The following is a 7,832-nucleotide window of genomic DNA, read 5'->3' as shown; positions in this document are numbered from 1 at the left end:
TTAAAATGAGGTAAAAAAAGAAAGATTAATATGTAAAATCTTAGAATAGTACCTCCTTTTTTATTGCGTTTTGAAATGGTCCGAACAAACCAGCGTTTGTTTGTCAGAGTGAATTGTGTCATTTGGAGAAGGTCTGAATTATACTGTATGGTAGTGATTCTCCACCCCTCTTTTCTCCACCCAACCAACCCTCACCGCTCGCCTCCCTCTCTCCCAGATCATTTAATGTAAATGGGAATTTCAGGATTATTTAGGCCTTTTTTTTCCCCTCACCTAAACAGCTACTACATTTTTAAAATTCTTGAATACTGAAGCATAAACTAATATTGCAGTGACAAACACCTATAAGACTGTTGGACTGTTGCATTTCTACAATGTCTAACATTTGTATGCATCCAATTAGAAACTACATGATCAACATCCTCCATCTACAATGCTTTTTTTTTTTTGAGGCAAAGAAACAAAAGATCAGTTTGTTCAGCACATGACGTTTGATGTTTCAGTGAGTAACACATTGCAGAGAGCAGCTGTCTGTACAGTTGCTCATTTAGTGTGACGTCATTACACAAGCTTTGCATGGGAGCGGTTGTTACAAACTTTAAAAATATGTTTTGAGCTTCACCGAATGGAGCATGTACACTCAACTGGACTGGAGCTACACACATATTTTTCACAATATGCAAAATATCAGTCTTTTTTAATCTAATCTTGTGGAATTTAGTATCGTTCTGGCCCAATTAATCCCAGCTTGTACTAGTAAACATTGGTATTGGAAAGCATTAAAGTGAGTTTGTTTTGTGTTTGCATGAACTCTACATGGACTTCTGAAAGTCTCCCATGAGGGCTGAACACTTGGTGTAAAGGTCAGCTGTCTTTCAAATCTCTACAGTGCTGAAGGAAGCTGAGGGAAGATTTCCTCCAATGAGAATTTCAAGCGGCTTCACGCTGTGAATGACAAAACTCATTCGCTGAAAGACATGAGTTAAGTATCCTTTCAGTTGGTCACTCTCGACGTCTCGTCGAGGAACCAACGAATTGGGATCTCGCTAGAGAGGCCAATCTACTTCGAGTGTAACTAAAATGAGCCTACTTCATACGCGTCTCTTGTGTCTTATTTCGGAGGCACGCGTCTGACTGTTTCTATAGGAACCGGATCTTCTAACGGCCGCTGCAGTGACGCGATGACTTTACCAATCGGCGGTTGGCTCTTTGTTGCACTTTCTCCCATTCAAAACGATACAAGACTTGTGTTATTCTGTAGTCTTTGTCTAGATGCCCAGTCAAAACTCAAGTGCCTCAAATGAGGTGAAGTCCCCTCGCCTATTCCCTGTTGTAGCGCCCTCCCTGGTGGCCATCAGGAGAGGTCGACTTCTGTGGAATAGCTTGGGTGACCTGAGGGATACAGAGGGCTTCTCCTTTCGGGGAACCAACCCCCTAGGGCCCCTCCCCCTCTAACACATCACAAGCTGTGCAACTTCTGGATGGGATTGCTGGTCCTTCTCTTGGGGAACCTAGCGTTTCATTTGGGGCTCCAACTGAGGATCAGATGTCAATAGCTGCATCAGAGAGAGGCTATTTTGCTCTGGAAATGAAGATGATGCTGAGCTTCCCGCTATAATGTTGTATGCTCATGCTGAGTCAGAGTCAGAGTTGACAGCCAAGCTTTCCCGGGTCGAACCAGATGTGCATGGAAAACTTGACAGTGTGGAGCTATTTTGGTGTCATAAATATGGAACACCAAAAGTGCCAAAACCTGCATAAAGTTTTCTCCTCTCGCACTACCCTTCAACGGTGGCGTGGCAGTGCAGTCGGCAGGTTGCCTCCGCCTTGCATGTGAGGCCAAGGCAGGAGGGTAATTCTGAGCTGCACTTGTTGACTATCCGTGATCAAACTCCGGCACAGCCTGCTGTACTGTGTCTGTTGCAGGAAGACGATGCCACTCGTCTCAGCCGGGTGCGATGCACACTCAGACCTTGCTGCAGGCCGCCTCAAAAATAAAGCCTCCAGATCCCTGTGTTCCACCTCACTGCCCCACTGCGGGTACGCCTGTGGTTCCTTTAGTCCCACTTGCATGGTGTCTGCGAGCCTGGCTAGCGCTCCCCAGTCCGTCTCGCTGGCCCATTCAGACCTCAGGCTCAGCTATTGCGATTCAGTTCACCCAACGCCCCCCCAAATTCAGAGGTATACAGTTCACTTCAGTGAAAGCTGTTGATGCCCATGTCTTGCGAGCGGAGATCACTGTAATACTGGCGAAGGAAGTGATAGAGCTGGTCCCTCCTTTCGAATGCATCCATCCCTGAGATTGGTTTGCAGCAATCGACCTGAAGGACGCGTACTTTCATGTCTCAATTCTCTCTCGAGTCTCAACACAGTCGAGGTCAGTGCAGTCAGACTGAAACAGATTTCCAGAAATGTGATTTGAATAAAATTTCAAACCACATATGAATGTAGCTCGAAACGGATTTGTACTACTTCCGGCGAGATTCTGAAGTGTGCATATGATGGAGACTTTACTATCACATGAGGCCATGGGAGAGGATTTGTGAATGGCAGTGAAACAACACAACTGATGCCGTAGGTCACATGATAATGACAACATAGCGGATGTAGTACGTCCAAATTTCATTCACGCTGCACACATTTCTACTATATAGAACATACCTTTTTAACATACGTTAAAAAAAGATTTAAGTACGTTTCAAACCAAATGTAGTGCCTACTACTATACAGTATGCGATTTCGGACACAGCAAGTGACATTCCTGCGCTGTGGCACAGGGATGTTATCATAAACAAGTTTAAGGTGAAGTATTAAAATAGCTAAAACTAAAATAATAATAAACTATAAACTATATCTATGTTTAAAAAACAAAAACTAAAGAAAAAAAAAAACAACTTAAAATGAAAACAAAAATCTTAAATATAAAAACATTAAAAATATATATTATACTAAAATAACACTGCTGTGACGTCAGACAAGAAAAATAAGGCCATTTCACTTCAGTCTTTTTTGCAGTGTAAAAAGTAAATATAAACATGAGTTTTAGTATGAAATAACCTTTTTATCTAATCTGACCCCATTTCATGTCTAGTCATTGCAGGCCTGGAGATAGAAAGAGGTTAAAGAGAGAAAGAGGTTAAAGAAACAATGAAATTAAATGCAAGAATGTTTTGTAATGCCAATAAAGGCAATTTACCGTGCTGTAAAGTTTCTGTGAATTGGCATCATATCAAGAGTGAGTGACGTCACCTTAAAAAACGTGGACGTTCTCTGTGCTACTGATTTCCATGATTAAATAGTTGCGTGTGTTGCTGCCGTTGTCTTTTCTTTTCTTTGCACGTGTCCACTGTTGGCCATTACATTGTGTGCATATAGCGCTCATGATACAATCAAACATGAAGAGATATTGTGCTAATGGAGACAGAGTGCATTTTAAATATTGTGTTTGGGATGTAGAAACATGCTATTCGCCACTAACAGTATTAATGGTGAAAGAACATGGAAAACAAATGATAACAGCAGTAAATGCAAATGCTGAGGTGGATTTTTCCTGTGAAGCCGCTTTGGGAAAGATCTTCCATCCTCTAGAACATTCAAATGAACATGTTTCCAAAGACTTACAGCAACAATAACCAGCACAGTGAAAACATGCGGACACACGTGAATGAAAACAAAAAATGAAAAAGGCTTTTGTTTAGAGTAATAAACAAATGATGTGGTGTGCTGAATGTGACACAGTTCACAGTTCAGTTAGTTTCTTTTTCATGGGCTTTTAGTTTGTATTAATTAGTTCCTGTGTTCCTTTGTTTACTTTCCCTCCACTCATAAGTTGATCCTGCCTTTGTGTTTAGTAATAAACCTTGCTTTTATTCTGACTTTTGTGGATTTCATCATCATCTTCGGACTACAGAATGAGGGATGAGAGCAGATATAATAATCACACTGTTTAAAGCTGCAGACAGAAACATCAGACTCAGGACAGAAACACACAACCTCTAAAGTAAGAACAACTCACATGTTCATTCTTCAAACACAACTAGACTTGTAACACTCAGCCTTCAAAATGGAGTTTACACAAATAAAGATTGTTCTAGGTCCTGTTAAGAGTTGGTTAGATTGATGTAAATTTGTGATATATCTAGAAAAATATCACAACAAAGCTCGAAATGCAAACAAATCCAAGCGTATTATACAAAAAAGTGACCAGAAAGAAACAGTAACCATATATACATACAATTCAGGCATCAGGTCCCATGTTGAGGCAGCCTTTTCTATGATGGGCCTGAAAGTTGAATTGTTTTCAACAGCCCAAACCACATCTAAACACCCTTTTTCAGAAGTGCTCTAATTCCTTTCTGCCCCTGTTAAGGTCCGTGAAGCATATGCTACCACCTTTTCTCCTTCTTCAGAGTGTTGATTGAGGATGGCATTTAGTCCTACGTCGTTGGCGTCCGTGTGAACTTGGAAGGCTTTGTTACGGTCTGGCTGTATCAGTACTGGTGAGTTCTGTAATGTTTATTTAAGTGCATCCATGCTAGCCTGATACTCTGGAGTCCACTCCCACTTAACTCCTTTCTTTTTGAGGTGGTTCAATGGAGCAGCGATGTCAGGGAAGTGGGGAATGAACTTAAGATACCTCTCTGCCAAGCCCAGAAATTGTTGCAGAGCTTTGAGGTCTTGCGGTGGAGGGAACTCTGCAATGGCCTTGGTCTTCTTGTGGTTAATTTCCACATCCCTCTTGGAGACTATATGGCCGAGGAACTTGAGCTGTTGCTTGAAGAAGTGGCATTTCTTCATGTTCAGTGTCAGGGTGGCTTGGGTAAGTTTATGGAGAACAGTATTAAAGGGTTACGAATCGAATCAGTGACTCGGAGCGCCAAAGTCACTTGATTTCAGCAGTTTAGCCGTTTGATAGGAGATCCGAGTCACTGATTCGATTCGTAAAGCTCCGAAGCAGTGTTTTGAAATCGGCCCATCACTATATTGTTGAAAAGTCAATATTTTGTTTTTTTTGGCGCACAGAAAGTATTCTCGTCGCTTTATAATATTAAGGAAGAACTACTGAATTCGCATGAACTGTTTTAAATATGTTTTTAGTAGCTTTATAGGCATTGAAAAAGGGAGTGTTGTTGCTGGCGATGCAGGCCTCACTGAGCCATCGGATTTAATCAAAAATATCTTAATTTGTGTTCCGAAGATGAATGAAGGCCTTACGGGTGTGGAATGACATGAGGGTGAGTAATAAATGACATTATTTTCATTTTTGGGTGAACTAACCCTTTAAGGTGTTGAATATGTTGCTCGAATGTCTTTAAATAGATTATGTTGTCATCGATGTAGACGAAACAGATTTTCCCCCTCAAGTCAGCCAGAACTCTTTCCATCAAATGCTGGAAGGTGGCAGCAGCATTTCTGAGCCCAAACGGCATAGACTTGAACTGAAATAGGCCGTTGGTGGAAACAAAAGCCGTCTTGTCTCTACTCGTTTCCTCCACCTGCCAGTACCCGGACTGTGAGCTAAATCAGGAGGCGTCTTCCAAGGATTCTAGGATGTCATGAATCAGCACCATTGGGTAAGCGTCGGGTATGGTCTTGCTGTTTAACTTCCTGTAATCCACACAGAACCTGTATGAGGCGTCAGGTTTGGGGACCAGGACCACAGGTGAAGACCAGGGCGAGCAGGAGGGCTCAATGATGTTATCTCGGAGCATCTGGTCTACTTGTTCCTCGATTATATGTTTCTTGAGGGGAGAAACTGTGTATGCCCAGGATTTGAATGGTATGTGATCAGTCAATGTGATCTTATGCTGTACGCCTGATGTTTTACCAAGGGTGTTTGAAGTGGTTTGTGGCCAGGTCTAGATCAACCTCATCAACTCTTCTTGGTTGTCAGAGTCCCACTGTGTAGACTCTGGGGTGAAGGACATGAATTTGGGCAGCCTGCCAGTTGGTGGTAAGGTATGGCATAAATTCAACTTAGCAGCTGTAAGAGGCTGTGATTGGCCGGATGGGGTAGTTGGACCTGCTTGGAACTGTGATGGCAGGAAAGGGTAATAAGTGTAACCTTTTCCAGATCTTAAGCCATACCTTCCTTGTCCCACTTCCAAAACAACTCCATTTATGCTCAGGAAGTCCAGCCCTGCAATAAGGGGAAATATATTTTTCAGGATAAGTGTCTGTGGTGCACTCTCTGTCATGCCACTGATATTGTATTTTTTGCAGGTCTCTGGATTGGTGAATTGTTCCATCCGCCATAATGAATCTCTGAGAGGTAATGACTGATGGAGTGTCACTCTTCAGCTGTTTCCACAAGCTTTCTTGCATTAATGCGTAAGAACCTCCAGTGTCTAGTACCGCCTTCACGTCTTGGCCACTCACCCTTAAGAAACAACGAGGAGAGAAATGACTGGATGGGGTTGTGCCAGGGTTACTCCAGCCAGGTTTTTGTTGCTGGTACGTTCTGCAGACTTCTTCGGCTTGTCTTTGCTACTCTGGGTACAGACTTTTTGCCAGTAGTCTTTTGCTCCCATGTAGTCCTTTTCCACTATTGACCCAACCTTCACCAGCTGCTCCGCAGTTTTCCTAGCAGACATCCTGCAACCCTGGGGTTGATGTTGTTCAGGATGCAGTTCACCAGCTCCCTGGATCTCTGGCTTCCACTTCAAGCAGAGAGCCTGGTAGTCATAGGCAACATCAATCAGGCATTGTTGCGGCTGCTGGACCAATATCCTCACCTTCTCCTTCAATTTTGAGAGGTAATCGCCTGAAAGAAATGCCGCCATGAATACCTTTTTGAAGGATTGCCAGTCAGTTACCTTCTCTGCTTTCCACCAGCTCTGAGCAGGTCCCTTCAGGACAGTGCTTAGGGTTCCGATGAGCTTGACGCTGGGAAGGGGCCTGATCTTCAGGAAGTTTTCACACAGCTTGATGAAGTTTAACACCTCTGCCGTCTCGCAGGAGTCACTGAAAGAGGGGAACTGGAGGCGGACAGGAGGCCAAGCACAGAATGAGGATGAACGAGCTGTAACTGAGGAGGTAAGCACACTAGGTGGATGAGTATGCACAGTAGGATGAATGTTATAAGTAGCATTATGAGTTTTATGTGTTGGACTTTTGTCTTTAGATACTGGCACAGGGCTCTGAGGATAATGGACAGGAGAAATGTAGGAGGAAGCTGGTGAGCTGGTGTAATCTGGAGAGTGTGGGAGTGCTAGTGAGTCTTAACTTTTTCATTGGACTGGTACGGACTATCCAACGCACACACATACATACATTTTTGTACATATTGTATACATTGTTTGGCTGTGTCTTCTTGTGTAATACACTTTGGGTTGACATTTATTCTTGGTTCCTGTGGTATTTATTGTGTCTGCACTCATTCAATCATGCTCTTAGGAGGGTAGGCTAATTTGGCTTAGGCCGAGCGTTACAGACTTTGAGATGTTAATATTATCTGAATGATTGTGAATCGAGTTATGCTTATATGTTTATGATTATGTTGTAATATAAGATGAATATGAGATTTTTTTTTTTGAGTGTTTCAATGTGTTTCTTCCTCAGAAATGGAGCAAACTCTATATTTCATTCTTCTTCTCATTGGTGAGTGTGTTTGTTGTTTTATTTATGGTTTATAGTTTCATCAGGTTTGACTCTGTTATGAAAAGCATTAAATCAAACCCTCTCTTTCACAGCTCTCTGCTCCGTATCTGAATGTGTTCAGCGTCAGTATCACTTTATAAACGTGATGAAGACCTGGACTGAAGCTCAGAGATACTGCAGAGAGAAATACACAGATCTGGCCACCGTTGACAACATGAACGACATGAAAGAGC

At 42.6% G+C, this 7,832-nt stretch overlaps 1 long non-coding RNA gene across 1 annotated transcript; it reads left to right on the top strand.

The window, feature by feature from the left end:
- The first annotated feature begins 3,966 nt into the window (after nt 1-3,966).
- Nucleotides 3,967-7,832, top strand: LOC127516180 (uncharacterized). Its single transcript, XR_007930944.1, has 3 exons — nt 3,967-4,000; nt 7,561-7,599; nt 7,692-7,832. It is a non-coding gene; the product is annotated as an uncharacterized LOC127516180 (long non-coding RNA).

Source organism: Ctenopharyngodon idella, chromosome 7 (assembly GCF_019924925.1).
Source record: "Ctenopharyngodon idella isolate HZGC_01 chromosome 7, HZGC01, whole genome shotgun sequence".
In the NCBI taxonomy this organism is placed as follows: Eukaryota; Metazoa; Chordata; class Actinopteri; order Cypriniformes; family Xenocyprididae; genus Ctenopharyngodon; species Ctenopharyngodon idella.
The sequence above is the reverse complement of the archived record's forward strand: the minus strand, read 5'-3'. Positions and strand labels throughout refer to the sequence as shown.